The sequence below is a fragment of the Eublepharis macularius genome, chromosome 2 (assembly GCF_028583425.1).
Source record: "Eublepharis macularius isolate TG4126 chromosome 2, MPM_Emac_v1.0, whole genome shotgun sequence".
Lineage (NCBI taxonomy): Eukaryota > Metazoa > Chordata > Lepidosauria > Squamata > Eublepharidae > Eublepharis > Eublepharis macularius.
Window position 1 is genome coordinate 77,679,068 of NC_072791.1, and position 24,114 is coordinate 77,703,181.

Genomic DNA, 24,114 nt, shown 5'->3' on the forward strand with positions numbered 1-24,114 from the left:
ATTGCATGAAAGGCCACGGTTCAACAGGGGCAACTTCCTCCCTTCCTCCCCCCTCACACACACTCACTGCGTCTCCCTACTGAGGAAAGCTGCACCTGTTGAATTTCTCCACCCCTTGCAGTCACAGGAACAACGGTGCGTTTCACAGCTCTGGAAAGAAACAATGCTGAGGAATGATCAACTACCTCAAGAGTAGCAGCCATGACTGACACCGAAAGCAGTCCCCGCAACACGCCACACGCTCCATTCCTCTCCCCGCAGTGTCTTCCGGCTCCTCCTCCGGCCACTGATTTTGCGCCGGAGCCCCGCGCGTCTGCGCTCCCCCTGCCCGCTTGCCCCCCGCCCCTTCTCACAGCGGCGGCACCTCCGGAGCTGTCAGTGCGGACGCGGCAGCAGCTCCTCCGGCCGGCTTCTCCCGCATCCCCAGCACCTGACGACGAAGACGACGACTTCGGCAGCAGGTAGATCCCGGCAGCGCCCCGAACCGTCTCAGCGCCCATCCGCAGCCAGCAATAAGGGCTGCTGAGCATTGGCCAGCCTGCCTCTTCGCCTCCCCCCCCCCCGCCCCGCGCCCGCTTTTGCTCAAGTGGTTTCTTCCTGGGGCGAATGATGCATGTGGGGGACGGGAAAGGACAAGGGCTTGTCAGGCTTGTCCGAGGGGGGTCCGCTGTTGGAGGGGGAAAGAGTTCCCCGAGGAGCAGTGCCGAGGAAGAGGCGGGTTGCCAGTGTGATGCCTGCCTTCTCTTGATGGGGCTTTGTTCTGTACTGGGTCTTGCTCGAGCCCCGTGGGTTTAACCTCCATGCAGAATCCTCCTGACAATGGAGACAGGCTGCGGCTTTTGCACTGGGGTTCTGGGAGTCCTCCTCAGCCTGGGGGTGTTTGGGTCAGCTGTACCCCCCCACCCCCGAGACCCCAGCTGTCATCATATCCCTCAGAGCCCTGGGGAACCACCAGAGCAGATTGTCCAAAATAAGGGCGCTTTGAGAGTTATGCCTGCAGGAAGGGGGCGGGTGGGGGAGAGAGCATCCGCTGTATTGTATGGAAATAAGAAAAACAGATAATTCCATTCATTTCAACGGGGCTAAAGGGCAGCCTTTACAAAATTAAGGACATCTCTTAAAATATGGGATACCTGAGAACCCGAGGTCCCACACCTAGCGCTGCTAACTCATCTCCTACAATGTTTTTATCTGTTAAATCTGTTTCAGAAGTAGATCCCCCCTTATGTCCATGGGAATCCAATTTGTAACAGTAGACATTGGTAGATTATACTAGAAATAGCTATTAAATCAAATTTCAGTTTATGATTACAAAAGTATGGGAAGGTACTGCAGGATCTTTGTTCTGTCTTTGGAGATGAGCTGAGTCGCTTTTCAATGGAACAATTTTTTGAGCAGGTGGTGAATGGAGGGAAACATTAAACTGGAGCAATAATTCTGGGAAAGATTTTGAGGGTTTTTTTTAAAAAAAATTCATGTGCCGCCCTCTCTATCTTTCTTTAAAAGGTTGTCTTCTGAAGAGATGCTGGCCAAATCCCACATTACGTTTTGTAACAGTTTTTGCTGTGACCTCTTCCCCAGCACCTAGGAAAGTGGGCCAGTTTCTCCTAAGAAATATATCTCTCTGGCATTTTCTTTATGAATTTCTACACTGCCAGCTGCTTAGGAGACTGCTCTCTGGTCTCTTTGTTTATGCACATATGGAAGGTGCTCTGCTTCAATTATTCATATTGGTGCCACTGTAATTTCCTGCACTTACTCTTCTCAAGGGAGCTCCTGTGTAACATAGTTTCCAAATACTCTGCTTTTGCAGTGATGGCCCCCTTTGATCACGTGCCAGAAGTCTTTCTGTAGATACCCACTGCCAGGGAAATCGGGGTTAACCAATGACAAAACAATTCTTCTGGGCCAGTTTGAATACTCACTGTTAACTCACTGTCAAAAGCAAAAAAATTGAGAGAAAGGCTTATCTCAGTGAAAGGCTTTCAGGAAGCCTCATAGCCTTTTGGAGGTTCAGGGCTCAAATTTTGTAACCTGTAATAGCCTTTCCAACCAACTGTTTTTCCAAATGTTATCACTGTTTAAAATGAGTTCACATTCAGCAGGGATATTTTCATGAAATGACTTCCTGCACTATGAAAAGTATTCTCAAGACTACAGTTCCAAACAATGCCTATGCATGTTGTTGGAAATGCATTACAATTGCCAGGTCCTTATTTTTAGGCTTGTTGTGGTTATGATGTGCTGTTTTAACTGATATTGGAGTAGGGAGATTGTGATGACCTTTGACTAGAACAAACAAAACTGTCTGGGCTTTCTAGCCATTCGTGAGTGACCATAAAATGATCAGCAGTGGCAAAACAATCACAATACCTTAGACATTTGTGACTGTCACATTTTCCTTGGTCACAGTTTTTAATGCAAATAATCAATATTTTGGAGTACAGCAGATTAGCAGAAAATTGGTTGACGTTATTAATATTCATATATGTTGTCTCATTTGCTTGTATGAAATCTTAACCATACAATTTGACACAGATTAACATAATATAAGGCTATTAACTCATTCAGTATTTTTAAGGGTTTGTCCTTCCTTTCAGTACAGATGACAGTACTCCTATACCATTCTAGGCTTTGTGGTGACATTTGTGAAGAAAAGCTCAGATCTCAAAAGTCTAAAACCAAATGTTACTCATAAAAACATAAAAACAGGCTTAAGTGCCTGTTATTCAATTCAGCAGTATAAAGTGTTAGCAATAAGTCACTTAATATGTTTCGGGTTTGGTTTTTATGTGGTGCGAATTTACTCTCTGTAAGAAACATTCCCCAGGCAAATCAGAATTCTTTTTGAGTGGTGTTATGTGGCAAATGCTAGTTAATTCTTCATCCTCTACTTCTGTGCATCATGTTGAATGTCTACTTCCTACAAGTGAAAACAATACATTCTGGTGTAACAGATACAAATGGCCATAGGAAAAGTTCTTCCCTGTGTAGGCATTCCACACAGCCATAACATGCATAAATGCACCTATCATGTGACTTGGCCATAAACACATAACGCTTTCCCTTATACTGAATCAGATCATTACAGTGCAATCCTACACAGAGTTACTCTCTTCAAAGTCCCTTAGGTCTATCAAAATCATTGTTGTCTACTCTGACTGGCAACAGCTCTCCAGTGTCTCAATTAGATGTCTTTCATGTCACCTGCTTCCTGATCCTTTTAACTGGAGATACCTGGGGTTGAAATTGGGACCTTCTGCATGCAATACAGATGCTCTGCCACTGGACTACAGCTGCTTCCAATTCACATGTAAACTTGTAAAGGAATTCCCACAGCTTCCTGGAATTTCCGCAGCTTCCGGGGGCAGGGGCGCTGTTGGTTTCCTAAGGACCATGCCAAAGAGCAAAATTCCAAAAGACTGGCCAGTGAAACCCCACCGGCCAGGACAGTGAGCTGCCACCAGCCTTTTTCTAACCCACAGCTTGAGATCAAGGGGCAAGCTTCAAACCTTCTGGGTACTAACAGGTGAAACCAACCCTGTAAGGTAGGCATGTTGCAGGCTGGATTCAGAAAACAAATAATTAGGAAGTGTATGGCAAATTGGCCAATGTACTGTATTCAGATTGAAGCTGCCACACTCAATAACTCCAGACTAATATAAGTAAATGAAATATATTACAGAAAATGCAGAATGCAAATAAAATAAATAGAATTCTGAAAGCAGAAAAAGCAAAAATAACAAAAGGCTAATTAGCTAAGCTAACATACACTTATAAACCTATTCCAGACATTACCTTTCAGCAAGTCTCAGAATGCAAATGGGAGCTTTAAGTTCTTGGGTACAGAAGTCCAGAGAACAAAATCAAAATGGACACCAGCAACAGGAATCCACCAATGGAATAACAGTCATAAGCAAGAGTTTGTTCCAAGAAGGAGCAAAAGGGTTCCTCCAGGAAGGAGTGTATTTAAGGAAGGGGGAAGATAAACTATAAAAGACAACTTTTTAAGGTCAACTGCCCAACCAACTTATCCAATCAGAAAAGACTTAACCTGTGACAGCAGGCTCCGCAGTTGCTTGCCTTCACAGATGAGGAAAGTATTCATTACTCTCCTCCCATAATGCCACAAGCTAGAAAGCTGGTACCCAGCCTCTCTCAAGCTTTGTCTCTGAGAGCTGTTAAGATTCAGCACCTGTGGTGGCAAGGCTTTGTCTTACCTGGTTGGAAACTGGCAGTGCCAACCAGCCTTAGTTTCCCAAAAGAAAAATGTCTCTTTCCCCAGAACTAATAAATCCATAGCTTGGCAAAATGCCCGAACCGAGCAAGAAACAAACTAGATAAGTGAGCACCCGTGCTGCACCTACACAGGCTACTTATTGCCAAAATGCCAGTTCTATACATAAATGGGTTGATTCATGTGGCAAGTACACACACATGTAACACATGAAGCTGCCTTATACTGAATCAAACCATAGGTCCATAAAAATCAGTATGGTCTACTCAGACTGGCAGTGGCTCTCCATGGTTTCAGGTCAAGGTCTTTTAACACCCAGTCTTTAATCTGCCCTTTATGGGCAAAGTGATTGGAAGAGCAGAAGGTGACCAATTGGAAGAGCAGAAGGTGATCTTCTTAGATAACTTTTTCCCCCTGGAACCTTTTCAGTCTGGATTCACACTGGACTATGGGAAGTGGTGGATTTAGTTGATGACCTCCATCTGATACAGCTCTCTCTGTGCTGCTCCTCCTTGATCTATCTACAGCCTTTGATACAGTAGACCATGCTATTCAGTTGAGGCATTAAGAAGCAGAAGCAGATGGGATGTGCCTTGAACTGGTTTAAATCATCCTCATGGAATGAATTCAAAGTGTTGCTATTGGCAACCAGCTTTCTTCTCTGTGGGAACTCTCTTTCAAGGTTCCACAAGTTGCATTCTTATCCTCATCTTAATCAACATCTATGTGAAGTCTTTAGGAGAGATCATTCGTGGCTATGGGATTGTATGCAGATGATACCCAGCTCTTTATTTTGCTATCCAAATCCCCTGGTGATGCAGTAGAGGTACTGTGTTGCTGCCTGACAGTTGTGGTGAAGTGGCTGAAAGCAAACAAATTGAAACTGAACCCAGACAAGACAGAAGTGATGCTGGTTGGGAAAGTGGAGATCTTGAAGGACTTTGTGCTTCCCATTTTCAATGGGGTTCAGTTGACCCTGGCTAACTCTATTAAGAGCCATGGGATCATACTGGATCCAGCTCTGCTGCTACAGAAGCAAGTAAATTCAGCTGCAAAGAAGACTTTCATTCAACTCAGACTACCCTTGAAGATGGCTCTCTACTTTGACATGGCCGATCTGGCCACCTGGATTCACACCATGGTAACATTGGCCTACTGTAATGCACTCTACGTAGGTCTCCCTTCAAAGTCAACTCAAAGACCAGCTGATGCAGAATGCTACAGCCTGATTATTATCAGGAGTTCAGCAGATCATGATTTGGCCATCACATACAAAGGCCTTCATGGCCTTGGTTCCTCATATCTACAGGATTGCCTCTTTCCCAATGCTCTGCCATGCAGCTTCCCTCATCAGAACAGGGTCTTCTGCAGATACCATGTTGCAAATGGGCGAAGTCAACAGATTTCCATATATGCACATTTTCTGCAGTAGCCCCATCTTAGGGAATAGCCTGCCTGAAGAGGTTGGGAAAGCTCCCATTCTCTTGGCTTTCTGTGAACTATGCAAAACTGAATTATTCAGTTTTTACTCATGCAATATGCTGTAAGGAAATGGTTCAGAGAGATGCTGTGATAAAGGGACAGAGACTATAGACTATACTACTGAATACTGTCTGTTGGTACACATATGATCCTGCTGGGTAGTTTCCATATTGATTAATATGCCACGTCAGCTCTGTACTCCTGTACTGGAATTTATGCTTCTTTTAAAATTTCTGAAATGCATACCCGATTGCATTTTATTGAATATCCCAGCCCTTGATCATATTGACTTACACTGTATAATCTGCCTTGAGTCTCAGTGAGAAAGGCAGACTATAAATAAACAAACAAACAAATAAAATCATCTACTACTTGTTCCTTTTAACTAGAGATGCAAGGAATTAAACCTGGGGCCTTTTGTAAGTCAAGCAGATGCTCTACCACTGAGCTACAGCCCATCTCCAGCCCTAAAGCACATTTACACTTGCCAGGACATGCACTGAACAGTTTCACAGGCAAGCATTTTACCCTTGGCTGCTATCACATCTGTTCCTATCTCTCTTGCTTTCCATGTTTCTCTCATTTCAAAGACCAGCTTCTCTTATTGCTGCCTGGGAAACTGGTAGAGCTCTCAACCCTCTCTTTTATTAACTAGAAGGTGACTACTTCTAAAACCCAGATCCTGCTACTCCATGACAGCTGTGGCATTCTGTTCATGTTGGACAGCTCTCCTAAAGCCAGAACAGAATTGTGCTGGCTCAGCTGCCACCTGAAAAGGCGTGAGGCGCTATGCAAGGTAGCTAGATAGGATGGAGTGAACTTCCCCTTCCTGTTTCTAGCATTATGGTGCCAAATTGGGACCAGGGGGCAGCCACCACAACAGGGCCAGGACTGCCAGTATTATGGGCAAGTCCTAGCACTAGCACATGTTTATAAACTGTTGTCTTGCACTGCCGATCCAGCTCTATAACTCTTGAGTCAAGATCTATGTCATGGTATGCTAGTTATTTTTGTGTTGAACTTAAGAATCTTCACATTGGTCTAGCAACACTTGCAGCCAAATGCAACCTGCAGGTAGTTCCCCATACACACACTTATGCAAGTTCTTTTTAGTGCTATGTCTGGTGTCTCAAAGTCCTTTAATGTCTTCCATCTGCCCTTTCAAATCTCCTCACATGTGCCAATCAGAGTGAAACATAAGAGTGGGATTCTTGCTGTGTCTGATCAAAGGACTGAGGCTTCCAGTAGGAGTAACCCAGCCAGGAGCAGGAACTGATCACACAGCTAAGCAGCAAAAACATCCATCTGGATCATGGTAATTGATTGCAAGGTCGAAGAGGGAAAAGAGTGGGAAGATACAGATTTACAACGGATTTCATGGTGACCCCACTATCAAACATTTGTAAAGTGCTACAGCTGATGATATGCATACCACTGGCAGGAAAGAGAATTAGTCTAGGTGGGGACGCAGGCTTTTCATAACAGTTACAAAGAATTTGCTTTAGTTGGGTAGCTGTGAGGGGCTGCAGTGGAAGAGCAACGTTTGGGTCCAGTAGCATCTTAAAGACCAACTAGATTTCCAGGGTATGAGCTTTCAAGAGCCAGAGCCCCCTTCACCATTTAGAAGTGGAACTATGTAGAGCAAGAAAGGACAATGATACTGCTCTCTCACAGTCATTTGGAGGAAAACCTTTTACTGCCCACAGACAGGCCTCCAACCTTAAACAGCTCCTCACTCACACCAATGCACTTCCCAACATGGACATGAACTCTGGGATCAGGGCCTGCAATAAAGCAAGGTGCCAGCTCATTGTTCATCTTCCAACAAGCGTCAGCAACTCCCTTCCACTCTATATTGGACAAACAGGTCATTCCCTTCACAAAAGAATAAATGGATATAAATTTGATATTTAAAAAATCACAACATTCAAAAACCAGTAGGAGAACATTTTAACCTTCCAGGACATTCCATTGCTGACTGAAGAGTAGCAGTTCTCAAGTAGAGAAACTTCAAAAAAAATTACTTTGTGGGATTGCTGAAATTAAGTTTATTTGCAAATTCAAAATAGGAACCTTCCCACCACCCCAAACTTAATAGGCACATTGGATTATTCTTCCACTACAGATGCTGATTTTCTGCTATTTATCCCCCAGCTCTATCAAGCTAATTACAGTATAACTATACCTTACACTTTAAATACCTCTCCCACCTTCTGGCTGGATAAAAACTCTACATAGTTCCACTTCTAAATGTGTCTGAAGATGGGAGCTTTGAGCTCCAGAGCTCATACTCTAGAAATCTAGTTGGTCTTTAAGGGGCTACTGAACTTGAATCTTGCTCTTCAAAGAATTTGCTATCCCTCAATACCAATGATTACCTGCAAGTGTGACATGTCATCACCATCTGACCCTGCCTGCCACTGATCCGTGACCTTTTGGCATGCTGGTAGTACTCTTGGACAGTTGATGTTTCTCCTAATCCACCATCTTCCCTGATCACCAGCTAGGGTTGTCAACCTTCAAGTGGGGCCTGAAGATCTCCCAGAATTACAACTCATTTCCAGACTAGAGAGATCATTTCATCTGGAGAAGATGGCTGCTTTGGAGGGTGAACTATATGCCATTACACACACTGAGGTCCTCCTCCCCAAAACTCTACCCTTCAGATTCCACCCCCAAATCTCTAGAAATTTCCTAACTCAGAATTATCAACCCTACCAAGTCTCTTTGATGTGCCACTTCCTGCTGACCCTATCTGCCAGGGATTATTGTGCTCTGCATTGTTTTATGTCTCAAATACCTACCATAAATGATAAATATAATAACAGAATGCCTATAAATACATGTTTTTTATTGGGAAAAGTTTTTTATTTCTATCATGGAAGGACCCAGGTTGTTTGATAGAGTGATTAGTGGGACGTACAATACAAAATTGGAGCACCATTACACTAGAGTATCTACTTCAGCACGGGATGAAGATACATGTTATAAGCAGAGCTCTACACTGATGACTATAGGAAGAATAAAATTAACAAAATCAAGAAAAGGTATATAACTTGTCCTTCATATCTCTATGTGTTTTAGTCATGCCTAATCTATACCCAAGTTACAAAGGCCTGTTGAAAGAGTAGTCTCAAAGTAGAAAAGTGATATCTTTCAGTAGATACATTAATTTTACAGTGTTTCTTTGAGTAAGATTAATGATAAATAATGTAATGATAAATAATTTAAATAAATAAGAGCAACTGGTCTCAAGTATATAATATATAATTTTGCATAATTTGTATCTCTAGCTTCAATTTGGACCCAGTGCAATTTCATCAGTCACTGGGGAAATTAGAAGGACATAATCTGATTAGTACTAACAATATTATTAGGGTCATTATATACCAGCAGATATCAAATTGGTCTCACCTATGAGACCTGGATCCCTGTCTCCCCTCACAGAATAGCCTTTGAAGAGGTCACTTCCTCTGTACTAGTTTACCATCTTTGAGATAGAAATAATAATGACCTACTTTATAAACTTGTTATGGAAATGGGTTAAGTATCATACAGCAAATCGGACCTTAGAAGAGTTCTATGAATTATTAGCAATGAATATAAGGAAGGCTGTCTGGATATGCCTTAACTAGAGGGATAAAGTTACGTAGGATGCATATTGATTTTAAAAGTGTTTAAGGTATGTGATATCTATTTCTGGGAGTTCCTTTGAGGAAGGGATTATGTAGTGCATATAAAGTGCCAAGAGAGACGCTTTCAATCTAGATTTGTTTGTAGTGTGTTGGTTTCCTAGAGAGCATCTGAAGAAAGCATCTGAAGGAGAGCACCGTCTGCACGTTCATCACCATCAGCAAGTCCTTGCCTCGTGGGACGTGAAATACTATAACAGTGCAATCCTATGGAGAGTTACTCCAGTCTAAGTCCATTGACTTCAATGGGCTTAGACTGGCGTAACTTGCCATAGGATTGCATTGTAAATGTCTCATTTGCCATTGAGAGAAACCGAAGAGCCAATAGATGTCCATTGTGTCTTACCCATGCCATGTGCCAAATCCAAAATGACTAGTAAACATAGGATAGTTGTAAATCAACGTAAGAGATCAGAATTAACGTTCCATATATGAGTTGCCTCTCCAATTGCAGTAGTTGCTTTAGACAGTCTAGATTGATATGTATCAGTGATAAAAGTCATCATAATAACAAGAAACTGTGAAGAGTACTTTCATAATGCATACTCTAAAAGATTAAAGACCTATTAAAACAAAAGGTTTAGATGCCTGTAAACAACCTTTCAGCATTTTAAAAACTGGGGTGCCGAAATGAGGCCTCTAGCAAGACTCCAAGCTGTAGCCAGTCGAAACCTGACAGTAGGTGGCCTTGAATGTGTGTTCATACCTAGAGGAGGTAGATACTGCAATCCTAAGCAGAGTTGCACCCTTCTAAGCCCATTGACTCCAATGGATGAAGCATGTAACTGCTTGCAATTGCACTTGGCATTTTTAATCTTGTGAAAAGAACCTTATGAATAAACATCTGAATCTCCCATGAATAAAAATGCAAAAATTATATGCCCTTTGCCAAAGGCAAAATCCTTACTGATAATATCAACACTCAGAAGCTATGTTCATTGTGTATATTTAAATTTTGGTTTAGTAGACCATGAATGATCACTGCCCTTTTTATTCAAACAAGAGACAACATTAAATTAGCCACATCCAAGAATGATCAAAGACATTCTATTTGTTGATAAGGTACATGCATATAACTTTCTTTTATAATTGGGAAAAATTTTGAACATTGTGAAGACTAAAGGGGATGTCACTGGGAGAAACCTAAGTCGATACAACTGAAAGCCAATGTGATCTGGAGAATACTGGCTTCAGTTATTAAGCAAGAGATTAAAATTAAAATATTATTAATTGTTTATTTACAACCCCAAAAATATTACTTGCATAATATTCAAAGTAAATGGCCTACCTTAAGAGACTGGTATTCCAGTGTCTGAGATGGCTAGCATGATGAAGCATTCTCTGTCAAAATAAGAGATCTAAGGCAGGACAACAATTTTGGAAATAATTGGACTTGATTCATTATCTTCTGCAAAGACACATTTCATGTATTGGAAATCCATACAACTGAGTGATGAACTGTTTCTGTCCAAATAAAAACATTTGTTTAGGCTTGACTTTGACTAGGGAGATACATTTTCCATCCATTGTTCAGCTGTGAAAATCATTAGCTAAACCATTCTCTCAACATAATCTACCACATAGGGGAGCTCTGAAGATAAAATGGAATAACCCCAGATTTCCTGCCCTGAGCTTATTCAAGGGAGGATGTGATATAATATAATATATAATACTATAAATGTGATAAATAAAATTAGACTTATATATGGCTTGCACTAAATTAGTGGGTCTGAAACTCATAATCCACACAGGGTCTGAAACTCACAATCCAAACCAGTTCCCATGGTGATTTCTACTAAACCAAATGGACTAGCAGAATCACCATCCTAATAATTATCAATTATTGTGCCAAATTCTTGTGTTAGCAGATGCCCCTTCCTAGAGATGCCTTCCTACACATACACACCCACATGCATGCATGCAAGCACAAATGCACACTGGTTCCTTGTAGAGAAGCTAGTAACTACTATTTGGACTCAAGCACTGATCAAGTGAGAAAATACTAAGAGAGGCTGTGGCTTAGCGACACAGTGCTTGCTTTGCATGCAGAAGTCCCAGATACAATCCCTGGCACATACAAGTTTGTTTGTTTTTTAGAGATCAGGAAGGCAGTGTGCAACATAAAACATCCCAGGTTTAATCCTTAGCATCTCCAAGTGCTTTTTTTTTTTTTAAGATCCATTAGTAGCTGACATGAAAGACCTCTACCTGAAACCCAGGAGAGCTGCTGCCAGTTACAATACTGATTTTGATGGACCAATGGTCTGATTCAGAATAAGGCAGCTTCATATGATGAGATACTTTTACAGAGAACATATAGTATTTAAAATGCTAGGAAAGGATTTGTATAGAACAATTAAAGAAAATGTTATGTTCCATTCTAGGTTATTATTTACCTAACCATATATGCTGTCATTTGGAACAAAAACACGAGAAGTCTGGTAATGCTAACACTGCTTTTAGATTACAAATAAGTGTTGTAGATAAAATTCAAGGTACAAAATTTCCCCCTGAAAAAGCAGTAAATGAGAACTATAGGAATAAAACAATCAAGTACAAGACATTTTGTTACAGAATCCTTAGGAAAGTTTTAGGGTTAGAGATACAGAAACCATTAATGCTCAGTCTGTCGGTGAGAAGAAAGTACTCAACATGGGCAGGGAATATTGGTGTCCTGCACTTATATGGGATCCAGGAGACACTTCCTGACAGAACAATTGGTTGGAAGGATAATATCCTCTTTGGCTGGTCAAGCTGCCTGTTTATCCCTTCCAGTTTCTGGCGCTTTACCTTCTCTCCCCATGCTTCTCCCCTGCTCCATGTCTTGTGCAGACAAACAGGTTACAAAGCATAAAATTATCATCTCTTGCTATATCAAAATGAAATTAATTTTCCCGTTTGGATTGGTTATAATAACTATATTAAAGATTTGGGTGTGTTTGTTTCCAATTTTGATTCATTTCTATTGGAATGCACACTCCTACTTCTGTTCAGGTTGCTTTGAAGGTTAAATCTGACTAGATACTTGGGTATTGTTGCTGGTAATTTGGCCATAGCTTGTCAGTGTGTTGGATCTGCCACAAGAAAAAACTCTATGACTATATGACATATATATGCCTATACACTATTTATTTATTTATGTCATTTATAGTTCGCCTTTCCCACTGAGACTCAAGGCAGATTACACAGTATGAGATTAGTACAATCCGTATCAAGTACATTTCCACACAGTATCAAGGACATTTCCATAAACAATGCCATAGGGTAAATAGATACAAGTTTAAAAGACATAGCATTAGCAAGAGTCCAATACGAAGTAGAAGACTGAAACTTCTAGGATTGACATTAGACAACATAAAGCAAACATAAAGCATAGGTAGTACATCAGAGTGCATATTTAAAGCAATAGATAATATGTAAGGCAACATAGTGGTGAAGTCTACAGTCCCTAACTCATTAGCGAAGCATCTGAGAACCCATCCCTACAATACAGCCCTCCCATTTGAGTAAAAAACCTTTTTGAATAATTCAGTTTTGGATTGTTTGCAGAAAGCCAGGAGAGTGGGGCTTCTCCTGACCTCCTTGGAAAGGTTGTTCTACAGGGTAGGGGCCACCACAGAGAAAGCCCATATACAGGCTGCTGCTGATTTCACCCATGTGCAGCCTGGCACCTGCAGGAGACCCTGTTCAGATGAGCAAAGCTGACATGGAGGAACATAGGGAGGGAGGCGGTCCCGTAGGAGCTTTGTATGCCAGACCAAGGAGCATTGTGTGTAATAACCAATACCTTGAACTGAGCACAGTAACTGATGGGTAGCCAATGGATTGACTATAGGATGGGAGTGATGCTTCTGCTCCTGCTCACTCCTGATAACAGTCGAGCTGCAGCATTTTGCACTAATTAGAGCCTCCTCATTAGCTTAGATGGGAGACCTATGTATAATACATTACAATAGTCAAGCCTTGATGTTACCGTAGCATGGATCCAGGTGGCCAGGTCAGCCATGTAGAGATAAGAAGCCATCTTCCGGGATAGACTGAAGTTGTAGAAAGCATTTTTTGCTGCTGTCATAACTTGTTTTTCTAGTAGTAGCACTGGATCCAGTATAACTCCTAGGCTCTTAACTGAGTCAGCGCGGGTCAGACAAACTCCATCGAATGTGGGGAGTACAATATCCTTCGGGGTCTCTGCTTTCCAAACAAACATCACTTCAGTCTTGTCTGGGTTCAGTTTTAACTTGTAGTTTTTTTCAACCACTTCACCACAACTGTCAGGCAGAAATCTAAGATTTCTACTGCATCCTATGGGGACCTAGATAGTGAGATAGAGAGTTGGGTGTCATCTGCATATTGGTGACATCCAACTCCATAGCTGTGAATGAGTTCTCATAAAGGCTTTACGTTGAATAACATGGGAGATAAGATTGCACTCTGCGGAACCCCACAAGATAGTTTCCAGTCTGGAGACAGCTGTTGTCAGCTATGTGCTATGTCAGACTGCATTTTGGCTAATGAATCACACCAGACACTTGTTTGGGTTAGAAATGGCCACAACTTTATTGATTACAGCTGGATGGAGCATTGGCCTGGCATCTGGGCCCAGATTCCTGTTGGCATCGGAGGCCTGGCTGCTGACTGATGCATCACCTGCCAGCCTCCCGCTGGCACACCTCGGCACACGTTCCATTGCTGGCCCTGCCTGGCGATCCTTGCTTCCAGATCCATTGGGGTTAGCAGTCCTGAAGGCCCACTCACCCTGTTGGGATCCGGCCCAATGCCTCAAAACCACCACAGGAGGAAGGCCAGGGGTCCAACTCCCGCCAATGCTCCAACTGCTGCAACCAAGAAAGATGGAGCCACCCCCCCCCCCCCAGGGTTCCCAACTTTGATGGCCAGAAGAAGGCAAAAAACCCCAAGAAGCCCTGGCCAATCTGGCCCCTTGTGGAAAAAAATTCCTTCCTGGCCCCCGGAGGTGACCAGCCCTGGGGATCTCTGCCAGGACCCCTAGGGGACCCATTTGCATCCCCTTAGCTGTTCTGGTTGTCATTCTTATCATGGTGTTGCCGGCAGCACCATCTCTCCTCAGGGATGCCGTGCCTGCAACTAGATCACACAACGTTAGTATATTCTCTTCTGACATAACCCACATATGCTCTGGAAGCCCACTTGTCAATGACTTTTATACGGTCAGTGGACAGCCCCGCCTCAGCTGCTGTGGTTGCTGCCCCAATGCGGAATGAGTGGGAGCCATACTTGGTCGGTGGGAGGCCTGCCGCTCTCAGGCTGGACCTCAGGACAGCAGTGAACTGGTACCTTGTGAATAGCCCGCTGTTGGTGTGCACCAGGAGTTGGCCAGATGTGGCTGGGCTCCCTGACTGCCTGGACCGGACAAGGGGTGCCCCACCCCATGCTGCAGAACCGAACCACTGCTCCGCGCCCCTGCTGGTCAGTCTGGGTGTTGTTCGGTGTTTGGTGCCATCTCCTGAAACCTCTCTTCCTGAAAGCGAGAAAGGGCGTCCGCTATGTTTTTGTCCACACCAGGTATGTGGCATGCTCCAAACACGATGTTGTGCTGCAAACACAGAAGTACCAGTTTGTGCACCAGCCGTATTACATGCTCCGAACATGAAGTCTGCCTGTTCACCACTTGCACCACCGCTTGGTTGTCGCACCAAAAGAGAACCTTCCTATTGTGGAACTGGTCCGTCCAGAGTACTATCACAACCAGGATGGAAAAGAACTCCAAGAATGTAAAGTCCCTGAGAATGCCCTCCTGCTCCCAGGACACGAGCCACCTCTGAGCGCACCAACGCCTCTAAACGCATGAGCCACCTCTGAGCACACCAAGTTTTGGGCTTGGGTGCCATCAATATGCAGATGACACCCAGCTGTATCTGATGATGGACAGCCGGCCCAGCTCAGCCCCAGATGTCCTGGAACATGCATTTGCAGCCGTGACTGATTGGTTGAAACAGAGTCGGCTGAAACTGAACCCAACAAAGATGGAGGTCCTATACTTGAGCCATGGGGGACTGGATTCGGGACTCCGGCTCCCAACCCTCGATGGGGCACAGCTTGTGCCTGTTCCAAGGGTTAAGAGCTTGGGGGTGATCCTAGATGCCTCCCTGAAAATGGAGGCACAGGTCACAGCGGTTGTCAGGTCTTCTTTTTTCCACCTGTAGCAGACCAGACGACTTGTTCCTTACCTGTCTACCTGTGACTTAACTACAGTGATCCAGGCAACGGTCATCTCTAGGTTGGATTACTGTAACACGCTCTACGCGGGCCTACCCTTGTGCCTGACCCGAAGATTACAGCTGGTGCAAAATGTAGCAGCGCGCATCATTATGAAATAGGGTGCATATTACACCAATATTGCGCGAGCTGCATTGGTTGCCAGTGGAGTATCGGATCAGGTTCAAGGTTTTGGTATTGACCTATAAGGCCCTGTGCGGACTGGGGCCAGCATATCTGAGGGACCATCTCTCCCCATATATTCCCCAGAGGACCCTCCGATCAGGAGAAAAGAAATTACTATCAGTCCCTGGCTCCAAGGAGGCCCGCCTGACCTCGACTAGAGCAAGAGCTTTCTCAGTCTTGGCTCCTACCTGGTGGAACACTCTGTCTATCGAGACCAGGGCCCGGCAGGATCTACTATCTTTCCGCCAGGCCTGTAAGACAGAGTTGTTCTGTCAGGCTTATGGCTGAGGCTGGGCCTCCACTGGCTGGAGGATATAACATCTAGTCCCCTCCCTATGAGAGCTGCCCACCACTGTTCTGAAGCTGCTGCCATGTTCAATTGCACTGCTGCACTTTCTGTAATCGCCAATTTTAAAAAAGTGCTGCTATTTTTAATATCTTTATACAATACATTTAATGTTTTATGATAATGTTTAATGAAATGTTTTAAATGTTTTTAATGCTGTTATCCGCCCTGAGCCTGCTTGCGGGGAGGGCGGAATATAAATATGATTAAATAAATAAATAAATAAAACGGCACTCCCAGTACACTCCAAATCCCACGCTCCCCGTGGCATCAGAGTGCACTTGGAGAGATGCCTCTAGGTCTAGGGGCTCCCACCACCAGGACACACTGTTGTAACCCCGCAGGAAGGTGTCCCAAATTCGTAGGTCTGCTTTCAGCTTCTTGATAATCCGAATGTGGTGATGCAGCACCGTCACCCCAACCATTGCTCTGGCCAGTTGGGCGCAAAATGGCCTCCCTGGTGCCACCACACTGCAGACAAAGTTCAGGCTGCCCAGGAGTGATGATTACACCTCTTGCAGTGTCTTCTTCTTAGCCTTAAGCATAGATGTCACCTTCTCCTGTAGGCCCTTCAGCTTCTCGAGGGGTAGTCTGCAGGTACCCTGCACGGAGTCTATTTCTATCCCCAGGAATGAAAGGCAGGTGGAGGGACCCTCAGTCTTCTCTTGGGCCAGTGGGACGCCCAACTCCGCGGCCAACCCTTGGAACAGGACCCTCTGACATTCGCCACTGCCTGCCAGCCCCACAATGAAAAAAATGTCCAGGTAATGAGAGACAAATAGGGAGCAAGCCACATCTTTCAGTGCCCACTTGAGGAATGTGCTGAAGGTCTCAAAGGCCAAGCAGGCCACCGCACAACCCATAGGCATGCCCTTGTCCATATACCACTTGTTCTGAAATTTGAACCCTAGGAGGCACCAGTCCTCCGGAAGGCAGATTGTATATCACACTTGGCTATGAGTGTACCGTGGCCGCAGGCCTGTACCAAATTGGCAGCCTGATCAAAAGAAGCATAGCACACTGTGCAGAGTTTAAGGGGAATAGCATTGTTCATGGAGGCGCCCTTTGGGTAGGACAAGTGATGTATCAGATGGAACTCTCCCAGCACCTTCTTTGGGACCATGCCAAGCGGGGAGACTCTCAGGTTAGCAACAGCAGGCGAGTCAAATGGGCCAGCCACATGCCCAGCGTTCACCACCTTTTGGACCTTAGCTGCCCGGGATGTCCCGTGCCGACTTCAAGTTGGGAGCATCTGTGGCCACCCGCAGGCCCACATAAGGTATCCTGAACCCTACCATGAACCCCTCCCAAAGCATTGTGGTGGCCACCCGGTTGGTGTATTGCTGCAGCCAAGGTTGCAGCACGGCCAGGGTGACCGGCGTCTGGGCAAGAGAACGCCAGCCCCCCAGGTTGGCTGCCTCACTTCTTCCAGGACCCGCAGCGCTGCCCTGGCCACCTCCTGCTGCTGTTTGGCTCCCTTCATCTTCTTTTCCTTCACTCCCCGCTGCCCCCTCTCGAAAGGGCCGTTGTGATCTGGTGCCCTTGGGGCAATCCCGCCATGGTGGCAGCCATGGCAGTCCTCGCACGCGTGGTAGAAGCAGCATCTTGTCTTTTGGCAGCCTCCTACCTTGAATTCCCAGCATGGCCATTTGGTGGCATGGCACCTGTACCCTGAACCCTCGGCCCGGGGCCGCTCCCCTGTGCCCCTGCTATTAACCTCCCGCAGCCAGCCCATGCTGTCCAGCTGGTCACAGTGGGTGAGTTCATTACTGGAGGCCTTCTTCCGGAAGGTTTCATCATATTTCAGGGCCGCCCGCTCGCCCAATGTGGCTTTTATGTGCGTAACTTCCCTCACGTGCATGGTGAGATACCAAGCGTACTCGGGGTATGCCACCTGTACCACCCCGGCATATTTGCAGTACCCCAGAATCCAATTAGTGAAAGTGCGCTCAGCCAGCCTCTCCCTGTCGTGTCATCTGCGCTTCCTGGGGGATCCACTGTCCCCCACTGGCTCCTCCAATTGCAGCAGGGTGAACACGTCCACATAGTACCCATTCAAGACGCGTTCCCTCACCTGAGCAGGCAGATGGTACCCAACAGGAGCTTCTCCAGGGCCCACCGGCGGTGGGGATTCCCCACAGTGAGCTGAGTGGGAGTGATCCCATGCTGCCCTGTGTTGGCTCTCCCGTGGTGTCTGCAGCGCTGAGCCCATTCAGCCAGCCCTGGGACGTAGACCGCTGCCTCCCAGTAATCCCGTGCCTTCCTTTCCCAATCCTTGTCCCCTGATGACTCAACCCTTGATGCCCTGGACGATGAAGCGCTGCGGCTTCGGCTCCTCCACCGAGCGCTGTGTGACCTTCGTCCGGAGACCCAGGACTGACCCCGGCTCTGCTCCCGTTCTGTGTCGCTCTCTCACAATCGGGCTTGCAAGCTGGCTTGCCAGGTCTGCTTCTTCTTCCTGCTCGACAGGCTCGCTGGCGTCAGGTGATGGACTTCTTGGTGCAGTGGGCCTGGCCTCCTTCCGCCTCACCATCCAAGTGTCCATGAGCTCACCTGCCCACCAACACCTTGGCAGGGGTCTGGCGAGCTGCGGTGGACAGCCCACTGCCTCTGCAAATGGTGGCCGTCAACACCACCATGTACTCCTGCATGCCATGCATGGCCGCCTGCACTGCTACCCCTTGGGCGGGGGCCCCCGCCCGGCGTGTGCCCTGCTTCCAAGCAGCCACCGCTCGGCCACTGCTGGGCACTTTGCGGGGCCCCTATGCCACTGGGTGCCATGAGGGGTTCCTCCCACATCCTGCCCCTGCTGCACCCCTCGTAATTGGGCCCTGATGAGTGGCAGCGACCGCCACCTTGCTCCTGGAACTAGAACTTGGTGCCATCCTGCAAAAGATAAAAGAAAAAACCGCCCGCATGTGCAAGGTGGTTGCATGAGCCCATGCCACCTTGTGAAGGCTGACCATGGTGGCATGCCATTGCCTGCATCTGCAACGGACCGTGTGGAGGGGCCCCTTCCTTGTCCCAACCAAGGCCAGCCCAGCTTGGTTCCTGAGGTCAACACATGGGCCCATGCCACCTGGGGGAGACTCACAGAGGTGGTGTGCCCTGGCCTGCCTCCACCACCCTAACCATTTGAGCCAGCAACCCTTGCCTGCTCCCCTTGGCCTGACCCACCCTGGGAAGCCAGTCACGGCGAATCGCCGCATGCTGCGGGGTTGGCCTCTCCAGGCCATGTGGGGGGAGACCTGCCAACAAGGCCGCAGCCAGTGCAGAGCCAGGGCAAGTCACCCCATGCACCCATTCCCCCCCCCGGGCCAGGCACACAGGGTGAGGGGGCCAGCACAGCTGCCCCACGCAGGGCTTGGCCCCCACCCTAGGAGATGCCACCCGACCGCCCATGCTTGCAGCGACATGGGCGGCCACACCGATGGCACCAGCCCCCAGCCAGGCGGCTCCCCCCTGCTCTGCGCAGGCTGCATAGGCCACACAGGCCGCAATCCAGGAAGGCCCCGTGGCCCCGGCACACGCCATGGTGCTGCACAGCGGCAGCCCAACCACTACCACCCATGCTGGGGGCCCGATGGCCCCAGAGCTCAAGTGCAGCTGGCCAGGATGCACCGCGCACACCAGGGGCACCCAGGAGTTGCTGGGCCCAGGTGCGGGGTGCCCAGGCAGCCGTGGCATGCCCGACAGCCACCCTGCGCCCCCGTTGGTGACCCAACTGCCCCCCACCCCAAAGAGGAACCAGGGGAGACCCCCACCCCCGAGGGGTGAGGGGGTGAGGGGGGCACATGGTCCAGGCTCCCCCACCCCCAAGGAGGCCCCGGGGGAGCTTGCCCACCCGATCATCCGCACTCACCTGCTGGACCTGCTGACTTGCTGCTCCTGTAGATGCTCGGGTTAAAATGGTGCTGACCACACAGCTGGACCAGCACAGGATGGATGCTCCTCCTCCAGGTAATCCTGCCTCCACTGCGTCCTGCACCCGGTGCCATCTCAGCCTGCCGGTGAGTCGTCAAGCTTCCTTATCTCATTGCTTTCTGTGAGGACACTGGTGGACTAAGGCCAAAGGAATCATGATTGTCTTCTTCAAACTGTTTATAGATACGCATGCTGTAACAGCCAGAAGGGATTAGATAAAGGAGGGGAAAGATCTCTGAGTGCAAACTAGTTTTTAAAAAATCTTTTTAAAAAAATCTCCTAAGGGAGATGGACGTCTTATTCCTGAGATGTTAGTCTTTTCCAGTCACACAGAGTAATAGCCCTGGGAGAAGGTAAAGATCATCAGGTACCAGAAAAAGTAGGCAATTTTCTTATACCAGTGAAGCAGCTATGGAATAAATCTGTAATTCTCTCAGGAATTGCAAAGCCACAGAGCAAGAGCTGGAAAGCATTTGTAGTGAATGCACAAAACAAATGGAAGATGATGCATAAGACCTCTCACTGAGGCTTTGCTTGTTTAACTGGAACATATGAATACTGGAACATATGAATACATCATGTGGCTCATGCATTTTACAGAATATAGATTGTAGGGAAAACTCCTACTTTAATATTCTGTAACATTTGTAAGTAAAACATTTGACATCAAAGAGGACAACTTATGGCATTAAGGTACTGTCTAAGTCAAGTACACACTGTAACTGGAAACACTAAATCACCCTACAGCACTCCTAGATCATTTTGCTCACTGGCTTTTGCAATTGTGCTGAAAAAGCATGACTGACACTTTATGCTCCCACAGTGCTTTGCACAGGATCAGAAGTAGATTGTCTTCCTCCAATGTAAAACTTGTAGCTTAGTAAGTAGGCAGATGAAATCTTCTTCCATGAGCAAATCCTTATTTTCAAACAGATCCGGCTCTTTGTGGTATCATTTTTTTCTGTGGCAATACATTATTAATTGTATCAACACCTGGTCATTGTTATGGGCATATAATGAATGGAGCAGACAGTGTATGCTATCTGCACAAATCAAAGAAAAAGAAGATTGATCGAATCCCTGCCAACCACAGGGCAGGCAGGCATCATCATACAGGCTTTTGATGGTTCACATAATTGAAACACTTGCAGCTGTCCTTAAACATTAGGATGCCAGTGATGCGTTGCAGTACAGCCAACTAGAAAGTACTAAGATTTTGTAATATAACTCACAAGATGCTAGCCAGTATTTATAAAACTCTGCTTGGCCTCACAGTATAATCATAAGAAGCATTCACATGTCCATTAACCATTTGTCTGAAGGTCTTTTGCTTGAGGAACATATGCGCAGCAGCTCAAATTCAGAGTTAAATGTGTGTGTGTATTTCATTAAGATCTTGCCCATATAATTAGAAAGAGGCACATAACTGCAGAATTCATTTGACACCATCTGCAGTTTTTAACACTAGGAACATCAGTGCAAGGATACGCTCTTTCATATACTGTATTGATTTTGCTAGATGTCAGAAAAATCCTCCCTAGCCAGCATGAGATTATTGATATTTTCATTCCCCCAAGCTAGAAAACTGGTGAAATGCCTAATTTGAGAAAAGAGGCTGAAACTACTGACTTAATATGTGAGCTGTTAATGTTTTGACTTTTGGTTTCCAGGCCATTAATTTAATAGCAATAAGATGAGTCACATGTGGGAACTATCTGGTTGCTTTAGCTGACACATAAAATTCACCACCTGTTACCTACTGATAGTACAGTAGGTAACGTGGATTCATCAGTACATAAAGTTTATAGAGAAATCACTATCTAGTTTAACTATTGACCTAGGGCAAATCCACATGCCCTTGGAGCGTCCTGGTGTTGCGCTAAATGTTCGCTAAACACCTGGAAGTATAGCATCTTTCTAGCACGATTTCTGAAATTGTGCTAGAAAGACGCTATACTTCCAGGTGTTTAGCGAACATTTAGCGCAACGCCAGGACGTGCCAAGGGCATGTGGATTTGCTCCTGATTTATATCTTGCCTCCATGTTCGCTCCTAGATATTTCCAACAATGCTCATTCATAGAAACTGCACAGCATTGCTGGCTGCAGGATATTGGGGCCCTCGTGTCCCCTTTTTGTAAACTCAGAATCATTTCACACCTTTATGTGTATGCCAAACAAATTGAGAATGGTGATACTGTTAGAGAGGAGGTCCTTTACTAGATCAAATGCCTGAACTAGTCACTGTCTGGAGCCAGTCCTTAGCAAACGAGGATCTTGTCAGTCCACAACTTCTTTGCCAGCACCATGAGATCTCCAAAACTGAAGCATTTTAAGTAGTTTTATTTATTGACTTTTTGGTATTTCTTGCCCCCCTTTCTTCTAAAGGGACCCAAGGCAGGTTACAGAATTGGGTAAATGCCATAATTAGAGATGGGCACGATCCAAAAAAAAATGAATGATCCAGCTGATCGTGGATCGGCGCCGCCGCCGATCCCGCATTAACGATCCACACCGATCATCTCCCGTTCCCGAGCCGTGGATCATGGATGCCAAAGTGGGGCACGCTGGTATTCCCAGCTATGTGGGAAGTGGGTGGTGGCGGCAGCCGCCGGGCCTGGCGGGCACGGGGAGGCGGCAACGAGCTGCCTCCTCTTAGGTCCCATTCAGCAACACAGGAGACCTGTTTGGCCGTCAGAGCTGCCTATCAGGGTTTGCAGGGATGAGAATGGAGTGCCCATGGCTATAGAACACACCCTTCCCCCTCCCTCCCCTGGGTGTCTTCTCCCAACTTGTGATTGCTTTGCTGCTCCGTGGTTGGAAGGAAGCCCTGCTGATCAAGGAAAGCTGGGCTTCCATTCGGGTTTCCAGGGCGACAGAAGGAGGGCAAACAGAGCTCAGGCTTTCCCCTGGCTCCGTTGCCAGGAGAATAGATTGCTGGCTCCTGAGTGTCTGGATCCCCAATCTGAGCCCAAACGCAATGATCCAGGCCTCTCCCGATCACTGGATCGTTGGCTGTGGATGATCACGATCCGCCGGGTCACGATCGCACGATCGCCATTATCATGGGTTTTTTTCGATCGTAATGCAGATCGTGCCCATCTTTAGCCATGATAACAATATAAAAACATCAATAATAAATACCACTAACAACAATAACAGAGCCCTCCTACTCAAACTGCAGTGGTGGAAACTCAGATATCCATTAAAATGTTTGCCATAACAGCAGTAACTGGTACATATCCTGTGCAGTTGATGTCTCCAGGCTCCGGAAGCCTTTCCCTCTTCACCTTCCTTATGGGCCACTATCCTGGGACACGTTGATTCCAGAGCCATGCTTTATTTTTCACATCATGTTTTTTTTCTTTCCATCAGTTGTTTTTTTAAACACCACCAAGATTTGGAAAATAGCCACCAAGTATATATTCTATGAGTTAATTATAATTTTTCCAACTAATATGAGCATCTAAACAATTACATGTTAAATGAAAATAATAAAATTACAAAAGTGTAAATGAATTTTTAGGGTTGCCTGTTCCAGGTTGGGGAATTCCTGGAAATTTAGGAGGAGGGACCTCAGTAGGATATAATGCCATACAGCCCACCCTTCCAAGCAGCTATTTTCTTCAGCAGAACTGATCTTTATGGTCTGGAGATCAGTTGCAATTCCAGAAGATCTCCAGCCACCACCTGGAGGCTGGCAACCCTAATTTGGTCATTGGGGAAAGAATCAGAAAGCTATATTAAATATTATCTATGAGGACAAAAGGGAGTGATGCCTTCAGATAGGCTAAACATTAACAAATAGAAAGACATTTAAATTCAGGAGGAGTGTAAAAGTTACTTTCATGCTTTCTAACAAGAGATAAATCAAAACAAAGCTTCATAAAAGGAGTACGATTTCCTACTCAACCTGGCAACATTATACCCCACTGAGTGACTTCCATTGATTTGCCAGAAAACCTCTGGTTGGTGATAATAATGCCTGTATAAAAGGTGGTCTGGTGTAGTGAAA

At 46.0% G+C, this 24,114-nt stretch overlaps 1 protein-coding gene across 1 annotated transcript in view; it reads left to right on the forward strand.

Annotated features, from left to right (window-relative positions):
* The first annotated feature begins 422 nt into the window (after positions 1-422).
* Positions 423-24,114, forward strand: part of C1QTNF4 (C1q and TNF related 4) — a 33,087-nt gene continuing 9,395 nt past the window's right edge. Inside the window, exon 1 of the mRNA XM_054970283.1 lies at positions 423-461. The gene's annotated coding sequence lies outside the window, so the exon portion shown is untranslated. The remainder of the gene's footprint in view (positions 462-24,114) is intronic.